This window comes from Macrobrachium nipponense, chromosome 25 (genome assembly GCF_015104395.2).
Source record: "Macrobrachium nipponense isolate FS-2020 chromosome 25, ASM1510439v2, whole genome shotgun sequence".
In the NCBI taxonomy this organism is placed as follows: Eukaryota; Metazoa; Arthropoda; class Malacostraca; order Decapoda; family Palaemonidae; genus Macrobrachium; species Macrobrachium nipponense.
In genome coordinates this window covers 69,091,209-69,109,853 of record NC_087214.1, presented here as the reverse complement: position 1 = coordinate 69,109,853, position 18,645 = coordinate 69,091,209, and the positions used below count along the sequence as shown (strand labels likewise).

The following is an 18,645-nucleotide window of genomic DNA, read 5'->3' as shown; positions in this document are numbered from 1 at the left end:
ACAACGGATGACACAAGGTTTCGGAGCTATGACCTTTCTTCCAGGAAATTTCTTCAGAGTGACTTTATGTCAAGTATAAGAGGGTTGACTCTTTAGGACATTTTTGACATAATCTCTAGTTATATTCTTCTCAACCTTCCTCACATCTCTGAATAATGTATTTATACCGCTAAACTGCCAGGGTATTCAACATTTTCATATATCTTCTTCAATACCTGCAGCTGTTTCTTAGTCACCACCTTTGAGAAAAACTTGATATTCGGTTTCACCCATCATCATATTAGTCATGAGCTGTAAGCTATTTCCGAGGTCAACCAGTAGATGACCGTGCTACTGGATACGAGATAACGACTTCTTATATATATCTAAGAAAAGTCGCCACCCTTCTGACGGATCTTATGTGCTTTGGCCTTAAGCCTTTGTTTTAAATCTTCTATTGTGTTGTTTAATCCCCTCTCGTGTACTTTGTATTTCTCGTTCAGTTCCTCCCTTGTTTTCTTGCTTCTAAGCCTTTTTTTTCTGCCATCTCTTTCAGTTTACTCAAGTCAAATCTCATCACCATGTTTTGCTTTTCCAGGCGCCTTTTTCCAAGGAGGTTGCTGTTTTGGTTTCTGTTGGGTTGTTTGTGTCCCCATCAGTTCTGCTACTAATCTTGCTCCTGCATATGTCAAGTTATTTGTTTCTGTGATATTGGTGGTGTTTATTACTCTCATTATTTCATTGACCTCACTTGTTTTCTCCCTTAATTTCTTGGTGTTGTAGGCTTTCTTGGAAGGGATCTTTGTTCTCTCTCTATTATTATTATTATTATTATTATCATTATTATTATTATTGACATTGAAATTCAAGCTTCCATAAAATATGATGGTGTTCCTTAGAAAGAAGTAGCAGGAGGTAAAGAGATCACTTACTTAAAAAGGAAAAAATATATTAACAAATTAATAAATACATTAGGATAAATAATAGAAATGTAAGTAAATGATTACTTACATTTTTAGTGTGTGTGAAACACCAAGTAATTCCCAGTTCAAGAAAAAAAACAGTATATTCAAAACTAATCTAAATGAGCTTAAATTATTAAAATGCAAGGGAAAGTGTATTAGGGTAATAATGCATTGCTACGACCCTGTGCCATCTCACGCCACCTGTTTATTTCCGTTGCCTAATCAGTATTATTGTAATATTTTAGTATTTTTCAAACCAAGCAAGTTTCATCCCTTCTGCCCGAATTCTATGTTCCGAAGAAAACTTTCACGCGCGCACACACGCACACACACATAGATAGATAGATAGGTGGATAGATAGATAGATAGATAGATAGATAGATAGATAGATAGATAGATAGATAGATGGTATATATTTAGAATTACTATTCGTGTAGCTAGACGCACTTTCCCTTTTAGCTAAGGAATTCTTCTGGAAGTTGTGTTGCAACGTCTTCAGATACCTAAGGCAAGCAGGACATGAGACGAAAAATGTAATAACAACCCGTGGAAGGTCAACTGTCCAACAACAGACATAGTTGCTGGACAACTTGACTTCCCACAAGTGTGTTTTATTTTAGCTCGTCTTCTGTTTTCTGTGATATAAGGTTAGTAGGAAGTAGGCTTCCATTTTTTCATTGTGTTCAGTCAAGTCAACACCTTGAAAATGCGTATGGAAAATGCGCCCTCACTACGTTAAAATATGTTATGAATATGTCGGCAACTAATCATATATGTACATATCAAAAACATGTTGAAGACAAGTCAGCAACCATAATTAGAGGACGGATCTTTACCAAATTTGGAGATGTAATCTGCAGCAATGGTTTGGTTTACACATAAGTCGTCGATGTGTATACAACATGTTTGTGATGTGTCAACAAATTCCCAACATGTTTATGATATGTCTTACTGAGAGCTAACAACCTGAGAGAGTATTTTGTTCGACTTAAAGTTCCTGTAGCCTCTTGAGATTCAGTGAATAAGGGAGAGGTGGGCCGAGTGTTTCCCGGATGCTGTGTCGAGGAAAGAGGGAGTTTGTGGTTCGGCCATGATGCTCTCCTCAAGAACCGGTCTCCGTAACAGTGCAGCATCCTGGCAACGTCTAGTGCTTCAGTTATTACCTTTTCTTTCTCCACGAGCTGAGGTCGCAGCTGTTTGCTTTAGGAAGTCTCTCTCTCTCTCTCTCTCTCTCTCTCTCTCTCTCTCTCTCTCTCTCTCAACGTACACGGATTCAAAGACTGCCGAAAGGGGGTGGCAGATAACTTTTATGTTGCTATAGATATATGCTCTTCCCACCTTGGATGTGACCCACCACAGTCAACTCCCCACCAGTCCCCTAATTTACTGCTTGGGGGAAGAATGGCCATTTATTTCCTTAGAAACGGACGACTTATTTCACTGTTTCCCCTCTCCGGGATCGATTCCGAGAGACTAGTTGGGATTCCATCTCTAATGTCTGTGGAGAGAATGATTGTAGAATTAATATTTATTTGGATTTGACCAAAGACGGAGATTTCTGTGAAACTCGATACGGCAGAACCAAATTACATTGGCTCATAGGGCGTTGAATGCCCCCCCCCCCCCCCTACCTTTCATTCCTGCCACCCCATTCATTAGATTTTATTATCACCCAGGTATTTAATTTTATTCCCATAATATCGAACAGAGAAAATGATTAGTAATTCTGCAGGGCAAAAGATTGTATTTTCATTGATAGGTAATATCCACTTCCATCTCTACAACATACTTTAAAAGCCAGCGAATATCGAGGTAATATCCACAGAGGTCGTTGCAGTGATGAAAATGACGGGAGGAATGGAAATTAAATCTGGGTTATCATTCGACTGAAAGAATTTTTATTTCATTTTGGAATGATGACGGAATCCACAAAATCCTTTATTATCTGCTCTGACGAACTTCACGGGACAATGAGATGATTTTTCCTCCATTTAGGTTTTTATTAATAGTCCCAGAATCATTTTCCATTATTACAGAGGATTGGAATGAGATTTATCATTGTATTGTTTGTGGGCCGTCATTGTTACGTGGAGTGTAGCGTATGATTGGGCTCTTGTGTGGAATTTTATTTGGGAAAATAAAATATTCGGGGAAATGATCTAGACAGTCGTTCCCAGTTTGTCTGCAGAGGATATTGACAGGGAGCAATTCTAGCTTTTTGGAGGAGTCAATAAGATTAGATTCAGAAAACCACGATAGTCAGGAGGTATTGCGTTCAGTTACAGTAACACTTCACCTTAATGGACACTTTGGAGTCCGGACTTCTCCCAAGTGACAAATTCCCTTAAGTACGAAAGGACCCCATGTCATTGCCTGCACTTGGACATTCCCGAGACGTCTCGGAGCTGACGGCAATTCCACATCGTTCTTAACTTAAACTATGGATTTTACACTTAACATTCGATTGAGGAGATTTGTCAAGTCGTGTGTGACGTCTAAAATGTAGCGAATCAAAAAATGATGTTAATTACGTAACTGTTGCTACAGAATCCCGTTAAGCTTAGGCGATACCTTTATTCCACTTTTGTTTGTTATGAGAATGTAAGAAGAATAAAAGAGATATACTTAACGCAGTCATTACATTTGGAGGACACGATATTTAGGTGTTGCCTTCTCTAAACGGCTGTTCTGTCGTTCAGTGAATTTGACAGAATTAGGATGGTCAGTGATTGTGGTAGTGACCACCTATGAAAGCGTGCCGATGTTATCACATAAGCTCCCGTGATGGCCAGCAGAACAAGGTCGTGGGCCTCGCAACTTCATTCCAAAAACCAGTGCCTGTACAATAAATTAGATAGAATAGTGAAAAATAGCTAGAAATAAAAACCCTTGGTTCTCTTAATATTGATACTACTAATAGATTAGGAATATTGCAGGAACTAAATAGCAACTAACTAATCCATTTTGTATTCAACCCTCTGGGGCAGAGGTCACGTTGCCTTTGTCTACCTGTAATGGATATGAAGATATACTTCGAAGATTTCTCTCTTTTGGTTGGCTTAACAAATAGTCATTTTTTAACTTGTCTCTGTTTCTCTCTCTCTCTCTTTCCTGTCATTTATGTCACCCGTTTCGTCTCCTTTCTTCCTGAGGAACTTCTTAAATCTCTGCTCGGAAAATTCATCTATCAGTGCTTAGGAACTTCATTAACAAATGCTAAGAAATGTTATTCAGTGCATGGAAACTTCATCAATCAGCGCTTAGAAACTTCATCAGTCAGTGCTTAGGAACTTCATAAATCAGAGCTTAGAAACTTCATCAATCAATGCTTAGAAACATCATCAATCAGTGCTTAGAAACTTCATCAGTCAGTGCTTAGGAACTTCATAAATCAGAGCTTAGAAAATTCATCAGTCAGTGCTTAGAAACTTCATCAGTCACTGCTTAAAAACGTCATAAATCAGAGCTTAGAAACTTCATCAGTCAGTACTTAGAAACTTCATCAATCAGTGCTTAGAAACTTTATCAGCTAGTGCTTAGAAACTTCATCAATCAGTGCTTTGAAACTTCATCAGTCAGTGCTTAGAAACTTCACCAGTCAGTGCTTAGAAACGTCATAAATCAGAGCTTAGAAACTTCATCAGTCAGTGCTTAGAAACTTCATCAATCAGTACTTAGAAACTTCATTAATCAGTGCTTAGAAACTTCATAAAAACTTCATAAACCTTTGCATAGAAGCTTCATCAGTCAGTGCTTAGAAACTTCACCAGTCAGTGCTTAGAAACGTCATAAATCAGAGCTTAGAAACTTCATCAGTCAGTGCTTAGAAACTTCATCAATCAGTACTTAGAAACTTCATTAATCAGTGCTTAGAAACTTCATAAAAACTTCATAAACCTTTGCATAGAAACTTCATCAGTCAGTGCTTAGAAACTTCTTAAAACTTTCTTTAGAAACCTCATCAGTCATTCGTAAGAAACTTCAGAAATTATTGCTTAGTAATTTCATAAACCAGTTCTTCGAAACTCCCTTAACAGGTACTTAGAAACTTCATTAGTAATGCTTAGAAACATCAATAACAAGTAGCTTAGACACTTGCTTCAGACCTTATATAAATTCGGCGTGAGCGGAAGTATTCTAAGGAACAAGGAAAGCTAATGAGGCCTCCTTCCTTCTCATCAGGAGAGAAAAATCTGGAGGCTAATTAACCCTTCAAAGACCTCATTCAGGAGGAGGAGGAGGATTCGTCTGCATAACTAATTCCAAGAGAGATGGAGAAAATCAAACGAGAACGAGATAATGAAGGAAAATATGGCACAACATGAATTCGTACGCTTCAGAATAAAAAAAAAACATATTGAATTAAATTGATAAAAAAAACATTGGCTTCTACATGTCAGCAAAGATGCTAATTACAAAAAAAGGATTATAAATCCTATGGGATTAGTTTCTCGTTGTTCAATTGGGGATTTAAATCCTACTGTCGTCCCTGTCTCCATCGAGTTTGTCATGTCAATAATTGTGAACACATGTGCCTGCTTTTATGAGAGAGAGAGAGAGAGAGAGAGAGAGAGAGAGAGAGAGAGACCGACGATTGGTTACAATTGTCGGATTCTCTTCTCTTTCATCAAAGTGAAAAAAAATTATCGTAGTCTTTCTTTCGTTGTTGTTTTCGGGAGCAAAGCGATAATAGATTATTGTTTTTCCATGATTTAGGGCACACACATTATATATATATATATATATATATATATTTATATATATATATATATATATATATATATATATGTGTGTGTGTGTGTGTGTGTGTGTGTGCGTGTGTATATTATATTTGTATATATATAAATAGTTCTAATTTACATATTTCTTCATATGTATATATGCGCGTGATATATATATATATATATATATATATATATATATATATATATATATATATATATATATATATATATATATATATATAGGTATGTATGTATGTTATGTATAGAGAGAGAGAGAGAGAGAGAGAGAGAGAGAGAGAGAGAGAGAGAGAGAGCATGCGCGTGTTTATGGTGTGTGTATGTGTGTGTGTGTATGCTTATGATAAAGTTAGGTATTTCGATACGAATGCAAAACAGTGCATGATATGTTTAGAAACAAAAAAATAATAAAATTGAAACAATTATTCTATGTTCAATAGTTTCAGAGCGTAGCATTTTTCATCTTCATTGGTGTTCATACTCGCTGGCATCTTACAATCACATGAGCTATCTCTCAGTCCGGTGTTGTTTATCAAGCTATATCTCTCTCGTCTCTTTTATTTTACAATATTCTCTCTATCTCCGTCTCTCTCAGATGGAGGGGATGCCCTACGACTTCACCTGGGGCGTGGAAGACTCGGACAGCGACGGCCAGAGGACACAAGGAGAGTACAGGGTGCTCCTACCTGAGGGATGAACACAGGTAACATTTTTCAAGATCAGAAAAAAGTCTGGAGTCAGTTTCTTATCTTATATACGTGAATATTTTTATCATGATAGTAATCATCTGACCTCTTCCAATACCTGCCCTCAGGTGGTGACCTTCTACGATAATGGAGACGGTTTCAACGCCGACGTCAACACGAAAAGTAAACAAACAAAAATATGACGATCACGTTCCGCCAGACAGCCCAACTAAAGCTTGCCGTGCACACACCCACGGAATGTTCCCGCGCGTATTCCATAGCTTCTCGACGAATTAGAACTGTACATAGCAAACCTTGGATGTATTTATACGGTCGAAAATAAAATCTGTACCTAGAGCTTCTGATTTTGGTTATCATCCTTTAAAATGAAGTCGTGAATTGGAAAAGCTCTGTCTAAGGCTCCAAGTCAGTCAGTCTTCTAGAACCCAAGAAGCGAAGCACTTTGGGAGCGTAAGATCAAGGTGAGTGAGGCTGTTTGGTCTGACCAGTCGACCGATGTATTACAAATTCGTCATTATTCATAATTTCGTTGCATAAGTCATGACGTTGAGGAACACAGATACGTGGGAAATGCAAATACTAAAGGACGAACTTTGCAAATTACGACTAAAAGAAACAAAACATTTTAGGCCTTGGCCCCTTTGGCGAAACATGGACTACAAAGAGGTGTTTGCGAGGAGCGTTGAATAATGAGGCTGGAGAATAGTCAGCTGATGACGAGTGGTGCTGAGGTGCTAATTAAGAGGTCTCATGTGTCAGGTAGGAGTGATCAGTAATTGGCGAGCGAGTGGCGGCTTTCTCAAGGTGGATCCTGTAGAGGGCTAGTGCCGTCAGTCCACCTCACGCCGCACACTGTAGGCATTACTTCAGGTTCTTTGCAGCGTCCCTTCGACCACTAGCTGCAACCCCTTCCGTTCATTTTACGGTATCTCTGTTCACATTCTCCTTTCCACCCTCTAATCACAATCGTTTCATAGTGCGACTGCGATGTCTTCCTCCTGTTACACCTTTCGAACCTTTTTACTTTGCTTTCCTTTCAGCGCTGAATGACCTCCTCATCAGAGGTCCCAGCGCTTGGCCTTTGGCCTACATTTCATATTCCATTTGCAGTTCCATTCTCAAGATGAAGTTGCGTGTGCAAGGAAACTATTATTGTTAGTTAGGCAAGCATTGGTAAATATTACCTAAAGTTATCACGTTGCCAATGACTAAGACTTCTTAGAGTAGCGAACAAGACTTTTCCGGTCGTTAAGGATCAAAGAACTAACTTAAATCATAAGGCGACCTTTTTAAAAAGTCCTACCGAACAGGATCGTTTTCGGTTTCATGAAAAACACATGACTCAACAAATTCTAGATAACATGATTTGAATGATGATGATACTTCTGCCAAAACAGTTAACACCTTTACTGAAGAAAAGGTAAGTTCGCCCGTAGGAAAGTAGACGGGATATAAATTTCTTTGTGCTGCAGTCGTTCTGTTAAATCATCCGCCTGTTGGAAACCCAAAACACAAACTCGTTTTCGGGGGGAATTCGTAAATCTTAGTTATATCTGAAAAAGAAAACAACATACTACTCATTCTATAGTAGCTCTCGCAAGAGCGTCTTGTTGATAAATATTCCCAAGTAGTCTTTAACCACATTTTAACTCCTTAGGATTCAAGGGAGCGTCAGCTTGTAAGTGAAGGTCGGCAATTTCAGAGGAGCTATTTTGCCCATAATAGGACTTCTAACAATAGTATTCAACCGCAGTTTGGGCAGAGTAATCTAAGTTAATTTTAGCTGTGTTTGTATAATTTTTCCAATACTTATTTTTATATACGCCGAATTCCATATTCTGATCATACTTTACTTTTAATTTTATTTATTTTATAAAGTGTGTTTGTCATTTAAACTTAAACCACTGAAACCACAACGGGAAATCCACGCGAGTGAATTACTTTTATATTCAGATAACTTAAGTTCTTTGTCAATGCCTACTCCGGATTTTCCCAATGTACTCCACTAACCGTACTCCATATAGTTTAATCATTAATTACATTTTCACTACGCTAAGTGTACCAACGCGTCTTTAAACCATTACTGACCCAGTCAGTGCAATATGCATTAGGGGCTCCTGGTAAGTGTTTCAAGAGCCTATCTAGTTATGCAAAAAGACTAAACTGTCTTTTACCATATTTAAATTAAGTAGAAATACATTTACCAAAGGTTCTAGACAAAAACTAACGGTACATACACTATGCATTACTGCAAACATAAATCATATTTCTCGAACGGAATCGAGCTCTTTACAAAGCAAGGTGTTAAATGGGGTAATAAGACTTCATATACAATTTACACTTATATTTTAAAAACTTACTACGAACTTGGTTGAATTTGTGCTGAAAAGGTCTTAGTGTCATTCTTGGCCAAGAGAATAACCATCCAAGTTACAATGCGTTGTGGCAGAGTTTGTCCTACTCTTAAACAAGGCAGATATCTTTTATGAAACTTCATACTTTCGTCCCTCAGTTGATGGCCGCGGACATTAGGATAAACAGCGACAAGTCAAATTGATTGCAGTTCACCACAGCTGAAAAAGCAAGGCACTGGATTAGCTATACGAGTAGAATGCTTTAGGACCCTAAATACATCCATGAAATTAAAAATTACACAATCTATTTATTACAAACAAAACATCCAAATATGTACCAACTCAAAACACACAATTTGAGGCTATCAATCAACACCAGAGAAAGGCTTCAGAAACACAGCAAAACAAAGAACTTAAAGTACAACTAATCTACAGAACTCACTCACACAAAGCACTATGTATCTTCGACGAGAAAGGCAGAGCAACTTGGTTGGTTCCAAGGTAAAGAAAAGTAATCCGTAAAAATAAAACAAGCAATCTGAAAACAGACACAGACAGTATCAAAGATCGTTCCGAATGAACTTAAAACACCAGAAAATGAAAATACATGAAAAATTCCACTTCCTTCTAATTATGCTAAGAGTTGCTGGGACAGGACTGAGAGAAGGTCTGGACCCTTTCCTCTTTCAAAGTTGAAATTAATCTTAAGACCTGTGTATTATTAACATTAATAAGATTCAGTGTTGACCTTGGGTCCAATGTATTGTGCGTACTTGAGATATTGGTGATATCAAAGAGAGATCAAGTTGTGACGTGGGATTGTAGCTACAGGAAAGTGCATAAGAACAAATCTCTCTCTCCTAATTTGAATTTTTTCTGTCCATTTACTAGATATTTACTTCTTGTTATTGTACAGAACATTTATATGCAAGATAAGGTAAGGTAATGTGAAAATCTTCTTTTTTGTGTTTCAGATTCCGGAACTTGGTTGGGCTGCGAGAGGTGAGAGATTTTGTTAAAATTTCGTAAATAAATGAAGATTCATTTTTACAAGAAGAAGAAGAAGGCAAAGAGAAATGCAGCCTCTTCTTTGTCTGGAGAGATTGGATTTAAGGTCCCTCCCAAAATCACGTGACTGCCAGATGGCTCGCACATTCACAAGTTTTCTGAAAAACTGAATTTTGGTACGGCCACGGGACCTCATGCGGTCTTTCTGATAATAGTTCAGGATCATTATTGTTATTTAGACCGAGCCGGGAGCTAAACTACCGAGATAAACACATATGACTCAATCACACTATTATTGACATTCGTACTAGGTCTAAAGACTTTATTTATTCCGCACATAATTATCTAGATTCGTACTAGGTCTAAAATCTCTATTTATTAAGTGAATTTACGGTTTCCTTTAAAGATTCCATTTTCAAAAGAATGACAGCCAGATCATTCATTTTTTCAAGCAGATCCTTCCACATTCTTCCACCTCATTGGCTGAATCTTTTGGTTTCGTTTGACCAATTGGGAAATGGTTTTTGGGTGTAAACGAGTTTCTATTGGTCACTTGGTATGGAGGAGTTATGAAGTTCCATTTGACAACGTCTGTGTGTGTGAGAGAGAGAGAGAGAGAGAGAGAGAGAGAGAGAGAGAGAGAGAGAGAGAGAGAGAGTGAGTGTGTGTGTAATTGCTGTATGGATGGTTAATGACTGAATTGGTTGTCGATAGGTTCTGGGCTGTTTGCTGTTAGAGGTCTGTGTTTTGAGTGAGAGTTTTCGGTCAGTCTTAAGTCAGTCTTTGGTGAGAGTTAGTAGTGTCGGACAGTTATTTGGAGGCATTGGAAATTGGTTGAATTTTGTGTTTTGTTTTGTTGTTGTATAGTTGCTGTTAAGTTAGTGTTTTTTTTTTTTTTTTTTTTTTTTTGGTTTTTTTTTTTTTTTTTTTTTTTTTTTTTTTTTTTTTTTTTGCTTAGAGTTGTTGTGCCTGTGCTGTTGTGTTGTTTGTGCAGTGGTCTTTTGTTGTGTTTTGTTGTTATGTGTGATTTTTTTGTATTGTTGTTGGTATTTCTGTGACCTCAACCAGTGGACAGCACAGGATAGCCCGGAGTATCTGGAGTGTTGGTAAGTACGTGTGTTTTGTGTTGTTTTTGTTTTTGTTTTGTTTTGTATAGGTGTAGGTCAATTGTCCTGCTGTATTTGTTGTGTAAAGAAGAAAGTGTGACTGAGGCTGGATTTTGGCAGGTGGATCGTTTAGTTAATGTGGGGGGGATTTTGCTCTTTTTTTCTAGCTTGTGATCCCGCCATATTATTTTTTGGCGCCCGAACAGGGACTGTTGGTGCGGCAGCTGCAGGGCAATTGGATAGTGAGTTGTGTGATTGGTGCATAAGCGAGGATGGAAGGGTTGCAGGAGATAGAGATGCTGAAGGAGGAGTTACGGTTGGCGAGGGAAGCTAAGGGAAGGTTGGAAGTGGAGAATGAGAGGTTAAGGGTAGAGTGTGATGAACTGAAGAACGAGTTAGAGGAAATGAGAGGAATGCTAAGGAGTGCAAAGTGGAAATGAAAGAAGAGGTGAAAGGAGCGGAAGAGAGAATGGTTGAGAAAATGGACGGAAAATTTTGGGTGATGATGAACGCAGTGCAAGAGATGATGCAGGAAATGATGAAGGGATTCGTGGGAGAGGGAGCTGTAGGAGGTAGGCCTACTGGGTCTTGTGACGGGCCAGGAGTGGTAAAGGAAGCGAAAGAGCGAGTGGATGAGAGTACGAATGACGAAGGTGATTTGGTTGTGATAGGTAAGGGAAAGAAGGGGAAGACACAGGATAAGGATAAACCTGAGGACAGGAATAAGAAAGTGGCTGAGGAAAAGAAGAAGACTAAGGGGAAGAAAGTTAGTAAGGGTGATGGACAGGATGAGACTAGGTCAGAATACATTGGGGAAAGGGCTGAGAGTGATTTGGATAGCGGTGAGTGGAAACAGGTAGGTAGAAAGAAGAAGGGTAAGAAGAGCGTAGTCAGGGGTATGGACGTGAGTATGGAAGTGGATTCGCTGTATTCGGAAGAGGGAAAGAGCTAGGGGTCAGAATGGAAATAGCGAAAGTGAGAGTGAGAGTGAGCAAGAGGTACGAAAGGCTGTGTATATGAGAGAGGTACCCCGATGTGCACAATGAGGAATATGGTAGTAGGGACATAGGGGACTTTTTTTAAAGAATATGAGAGGTATTGTGAGGCAAAGTATGGGGATAACAAGGTAGCTTTTTGACGGGATTTTTGTTGAATATGTATAGGGTAATTATGAGTGTAGGGAATGTGCCGTATGAGAGTGTAAAAGCTAGGATTGTAGAACAGGCAAAGAGGATAAAGAGTAGCGTTAGATATAGGAGAAAGCAAGATTTTGAGGAGGCAAGAATGAATGTTGGTGAGTCATTGTTGATGTATGTCTGTAGGTTAGAAACATTAGCCAGGAAAAAGTTTGGGGACGAAAGGATCAATGAGTGTAAGGAGTTAGTGCGAAAGTTGTTGGCGACTGTACCAGAGAGTGTATATGAGTTTATAAATCTGAAACGTAAGGAGAAAATGTGATGGATGAATGAAAGGTTAACATGGAACGACATTTTAGAAATAGTAGAGGATTACGAGTTAGATAGGTGTATGAAAGAGAGTAGATGTGTTAGTGTTAGGACTGAAGTAGCTGAGGTTGTACCAGAGTTTAGAAGCTATAGGGAGGCAGTTTTGGAAGGCCCGAGACAAATGGCAGAACGAGTGGTAGATAGGAGCGTTAGGGCAAGTAATGTGAGTGTAGTTAGCCCTAAAAGAGATAGGAGTGCGAGTGTTGGAAGAGTAGGGTCAGTTAGTCGTGAGCGAGGAGATCAGTGTAATAGATGTGGTAAGCCAGGACACAGGAAGAATGAATGTCGTTGGGCGTTAGGAGCGTGCTTTGGGTGTGGGCAAACAGGGCATTTGGTGAGTGAGTGTAAGAAAGATAGGGATATTAAATGTTATAGGTGTGGACAGGTAGGGCATATAGCTAGTGGATGTCGGGGTACCCGTATGAACATAGTTTGCGGCAACTGCGGGAAGAACGGGCATTATGCTAGGATGTGTAAAGAACAGTGTGCGAAATGTGTTGAATGTGGAATAGAAGGTCACGTGGCGAGTGTGTGTAGGCTAAAGAGGATGAGTCAGGCTGGGAGTTCGGGAAACTGGGTGTTAAGGGGATTCAGTTGGGTGGGTCCTCTAGTGTGCGGCAGTATGTTCGGGAGAATGCGATGAGTGAGTGGTTGAGGGTGAATAAATGTGAGGCGAGTGTCAGTGAGCAAATGGGTCTGGAAGATCGGCAGTTAGTGTTGGTTGAGTATGGAAGAAAGCGGAAGAAGGTAAGGAAAGGGAATGAAAGGGAGAAACGTGAGCTACATGATAGAGGGGTTAGTGTTAGGGTAAAAATGGTGGATAAGGCATGTAATACAGATGACTTTGAGGGGAGGAATGATACATTAGCGTGTGTGGGTTTGAATTGACAGGGTTTAGTGAAGTTTCACCAGGAAGGGAATCGGGTAGTAAGGATGTAGTTGGCAGTTTGAATGAGTCTCTTCAGGAGTTTGGCAGGAGTGTAAATGAGGTAAGTGATTTGGTGGCAGAGTTACGAGAGATGTTCGGACAAGAGTTAGAAGGGGTAGATGAGATAGTGAATGGGATTTGGGGGGATGGTAGTGAGGGAGATAGTAATGGTAGTCTGACTGGAAGTGATCTGGGAGAAGTTGATGGCAGTGTAACTGAGAGTGTGTATGAGGGCCCTCAAACAAGATCCAGGGGACCTGCATCTGAGCATCCGTGGGTGTTGCGGAAGGCTATTTAGTGTGGGTGTTGTGAGTGAAAGGAGACGTTGTCAAATGTAACAGGGGAGGAAATATGGAGGAGTTATGATGTTCCATTTGACAACGTCTGTGTGTGTGCGTGAGAGAGAGAGAGAGTGTGTAATTGCTGTATGGATGGTTAATGACTGAATTGGTTGTCGATAGGTTCTGGGCTGTTTGCTGTTAGAGGTCTGTGTTTTGAGTGAGAGTTTTATGTCAGTCTTAAGTCAGTCTTTGGTGAGAGCTGGTGAGAGTTAGTAGTGTCGGACAGTTATTTGGAGGCATTGGAAATTGGTTGAGTTTTGTGTTTTGTTTTGTTGTTGTATAGTTGCTGTTAAGTTAGTTTTTTTTTTCTTTTGCTTAGAGTTGTTGTGCCTGTGCTGTTGTGTTGTTTGTGCAGTGGTCTTTTGTTGTGTTTTGTTGTTATATGTGATTTTTTGTGTTGTTGGTATTTCTGTGACCTCAACCAGTGGACAGCACAGGATAGCCCGGAGTATCTGGAGTGTTGGTAAGTACGTGTGTTTTGTGTTGTTTTGTTTTGTTTTGTATAGGTGTAGGTCAATTGTCCTGCGTGTATTTGTTGTGTAAAGAAGAAAGTGTGACTGAGGCTGGATTTTGGCAGGTGGATCGTTTAGTTAATGTGGGGGGGATTTTGCACTTGTTTTTTTCTAGCTTGTGATCCCGCCACATTGGGAGGCTGCGTAGTCTGAGTTCAGTAATGTTGGTCTAGGTATTTCAAAGAAAGCCTGCTTTTTGAGTGGTTTGTCGGTCAGTGAGAAGACAAGGCGTACCGGATTCAGTAAAAACCAAGAGAATTACGAATTATTGAGTCGCTCCAAGAGTGTAATAGTAGATATGGTGAATTTTAGGTGAAGCAGTTAGTTTGCTAAGTGAATTCGAATTAAAAATTTAACCGGAACTTCTTGGTACCCCAAATCACCGGTTTTAACAAAGTGAAAAGGCAGGTAAGTGTGTAAATTGTTTTTTCTATTTTTGTGAGAAAACCCGTCGATGTGTTAGTCAGTGTTTAAAGGTTTTAACATTTTTTAAGACAGTGATGCCTATGCGGTAGGCTTTATTAATTGAGGTGTTGAATAGGCCCAATGGAACATTAAAAAATAGAGAGCTTAATCGAACGTAGGCTTACCATAAGCTTAGGCCTATGAAATCATCATCGTCTTGATTACGCCAACAATGCTAATTTTTTCATGCACCTTTCCTTATGATAATTATTAGCATTCGAAATCTTTTTTTTTTTTTTTTTTTTTTTTTTGTTTCCCGAATAGGCTAGAGAGAGAGAGGTATAGGTGCCCCTATACCTCAAGTTAGTGGTGGTCTCTGTTAGACACGGATGAAAGGTGAATGACAAGTTGAGGAGACCGAAAAAAGGTAGGCTTACTTTTCAAGCTTTGCACCAGAATGACTTATTTCCCCACAGTACACAAACTTGGATTCGACCCCAAACTATTTCTTCCATAGGTCATTCACCTACGTGGTTCTGTTTGAGACACGTGGGTCATGATATGTTTTTTTACTCACTGGGGCAACTTAAACTGCAGTCGATGCATCATCTTGGTAATTGCATGGTTAACGAAGAAGAGATAATTTTAATATTGCTGGTTTTTTCCACTAGACAACTTTAGACCTTCACGGGGCAAATGTGTACTTTGTTCCAAGAACGGAAGTTTAACACAATCACGAGATTTATTTCTTTATTTTATTTTATTAAATTATTTATTTTATTTTATTTTTATTTATTTTTCATTTTATTTATTTATTTATTTATTTTTTTTTGACTGGAGACACACCACTCAAGCTGGTGCGTACAAAGGGCTTACTAGGTATTTATACTAAAAAAAATTTCATCACTTGAGATAAAATTTATTGCTTGGAGATTACGTCTCATGGCAAACAGAGGGCTTACCACATAGGTATATTAAACAAAAACTGGGTAATTCTACAGAATAGTTCGGCACGGACTGCAAGGAACGTGACCGCGTATACGACATCCATTAGGGATTGGGATTTGGGACGTCCAATGTATTTTGCCGTGTTTAGTACTGGCCCCGGGGGTTAGTTACAATAGTCCGAATAAATATTACTTTAAATTCTTGTTCAGGAGGTAAAACTGCATATAAACCGCAACTGCCATAGTCTAGTCCGCCGCGGAATAGTACTATAGATCTACCAAAAACTGTAATATGGAGTTGATAAAAGTAACAAATTATGAGAGTACTGGAATTAACGGACCGATGCTCAGTTATTGACTTGGGTTACACAAATTCATATAGCTGATTGAAAATTTTTTTGAATGACACTATTTCCACCTATAGAGAATGCTCCTAACTGTTGAAGGCAAAATCGGCAATAAAAAAAATATTCTGGTATACGTCTGTAAAAACAGCTACCGCTTTAAAACTATTAAAGATAAAAAGCTAAACTAAGTCTCATTTAATTGCTAAAGAGTGTGTCAACAAGATCCTGAGAAAGAAAATTTGTACTTTCGAAAGTTAGTGTTTTTATTATTCAATAAAGATTGACTTTATATTTTAAAATTTAAGTCAATATTTCACATCAATCCTTAATTCTCTCCCTTGACTGCCAGTATTAGACTGTAACAATAACAAAACTTGTTTCACATCAAACATTGACACTTTTCGTCTCGTGTGAACTGATCAGACTAAGGGGATCAGATAAATATATAATTCAGAATTTAGTTTAAGGTTTCATAGTAAAAATACCGATGTGTAGAAATGTGCTCAAGTCTAGAGAGACAAAGTAAAAATTCAAAATTTCGGAATGTTGGTGTATTTGAAAATAGGGAGAATGATGATTGGTAATCTGGTTAATTGATGTATATTGAAAGGAAGCGTAGTAAGCCAATATTGTTTTAGTATCACAACATTGCCTTGATAACGGTCATTTTAATTTCAAACTACGTCTTTTTGCGTGGATTTTCCTTTAATACTCCTTTTAACGTTTACCAGCCACAACTTGACGAATCTGAATAGAAGCAGCGTCTTTGGTCGTGTGGTAATCTAATTCTTAGAGTCCGTCGCTCTCTCTCTCTCTCTCTCTCTCTCTCTCTCTCTCTCTCTCTCTTCGTTTGAAAACTGATATAATCATGCCTAAAATTCCCATTTTCTATATACCGTTTTCTTTTATTATATCGTTCTTTTTTTCATTGAAACTGTCATCTTTTATCCAAGGTCTAAAGAATACGTATTCTTTAGACCTTGCTTTTATCATGCTACTGAAATGAATGGAAAAGGCTTCGCGAGTTGTGACTCAGTGTGACTGTGACATACCATTACTTAGAAACATTCAACTTTACTGAAGGCTGGTGAGAAGGACAGTAGATCGCAATTTGGCGGGAGATAGGCCATTTGGCTACACAGGGAACATTATTTATCGTAATACTTTATTTTTTTTTTTTAGTTCACACATACAATATTAAATGCAAGTTTTTTTATATAAATTTTATGAAAATAATATAACAGTGGTGATGACATCATAAAAACATTTCAAAAACTGGATTTTCAAGGGTACTTCAGTAATCAAGTAGGCCTATGTACCCATTCCTTGGGTTCGTGTTCACTTGAGGTTGGTTTTATCAAGTAAAAAATAACTTTTGTGTTAGTATACCTTTTATCGTCTTATTTGAATAATTAGCAGCAGTTTCCACTAAAAGCATGGGATTCTCTCTCTCTCTCTCTCTCTCTCTCTCTCTCTCTCTCTCTCTCTCTCTCTCTCTCCAGATCCTTGTTCATTTCTTATATTTTCTGGTTCTCGCTATCTTGTTTTTCAGACACTCCAACTTACCCTTTTCACTCTTTAATTAAGACTTCCCAGGGCTTGGTTGGACACCCTAAATAAAGAACTTCCTTACGAGGGCATTTCTAAAATAAAGACCTTCCTTACGAGGGCATTTCTAGCTCAAATGCCGTAATTATCCGGCTGACTTCATTTCCCCACAAGAACTGTTACGAATTATTACTGTCGCAAAGACACTACTGTTAAACTGTGTTTGATTTCGCGTTTTTTAAATTTGCAATTCATGAAGGTTTTAATGAGTTACTACAATAAGACGCGTATTTTATCCTTAAGAAACACCCCTAAGCCAGTTGGTTTAGCGAGAAAGTGGAATACCTTCTCGATTTATATTTTACTGGCTAGGCTGATGATGGTCCTACTATGCATTTCAGGGACGGCGAGTCATCGTTTTAATCAAATATCTTTCAAACTAATTATTTGATCGAATTGGTACTTTGACACAGTATACAACACTCCTCCCCCTAATATTTGGTAATATAGGTAATTGTCAAATGGTGTACGCATGCATTTGTTCTTGTTTAGTAAAATAAAGTGTTAATTTCCGTTGCATAGTTTCAGAGTGGCTAGAACATCGGTGTCAGAAGAACGATGTTTACAGGAAGAGAGCAAAATCTTACTTCGTGACGATCTTGCACCTAACCGCTTTACACCAGGAACATCTTCAGTTTGACTTCTTGTAGGCAAGGCTTTGTCTAGACACTATGCAATATTAGTTTTTACTTCTACATTGACTTGCCTAGCAACCTATAGCTGAATTAAGCACTGAAAATTCAAGTCGGTTTTCCTTGTCAAGAAACTTGCCTGGTCATAGCAAATTCCTAAAAGATGCATAATCTTTGCCTCTTGATTTTTTGGGTTAAGCACTGACAATACCAATTCTTTTGCAGATTAGTAGGAGCCATCTTCGCTTTGACAATACCAATTCTTTTGCAGATTAGTAGGAGCCATCTTCGCTTGAACTTTATTATTATTATTATTTTTTTTTTTTTTTCACAGTCCTCCAATTCGACTGGGTGGTATTTATAGTGTGGGGTTCCGAGTTGCATCCTGCCTCCTTAGGAGTCCATCACTTTTCTTACTATGTGTGCCGTTTCTAGGATCACACTCTTCTGCATGAGTCCTGGAGCTACTTCAGCCTCTAGTTTTTCTAGATTCCTTTCCAGGGATCTTGGGATCGTGCCTAGTGCTCCTATGATTATGGGTACGATTTCCACTGGCATA

At 38.5% G+C, this 18,645-nt stretch overlaps 1 long non-coding RNA gene across 1 annotated transcript in view; it reads right to left on the bottom strand.

The window, feature by feature from the left end:
* Positions 1 to 8,728: 8,728 nt before the first annotated feature.
* Positions 8,729 to 18,645, bottom strand: part of LOC135199216 (uncharacterized) — a 151,296-nt gene continuing 141,379 nt past the window's right edge. The window contains exon 3 of the long non-coding RNA XR_010310981.1: positions 8,729 to 8,966. This is a non-coding gene — a long non-coding RNA (uncharacterized LOC135199216). The remainder of the gene's footprint in view (positions 8,967 to 18,645) is intronic.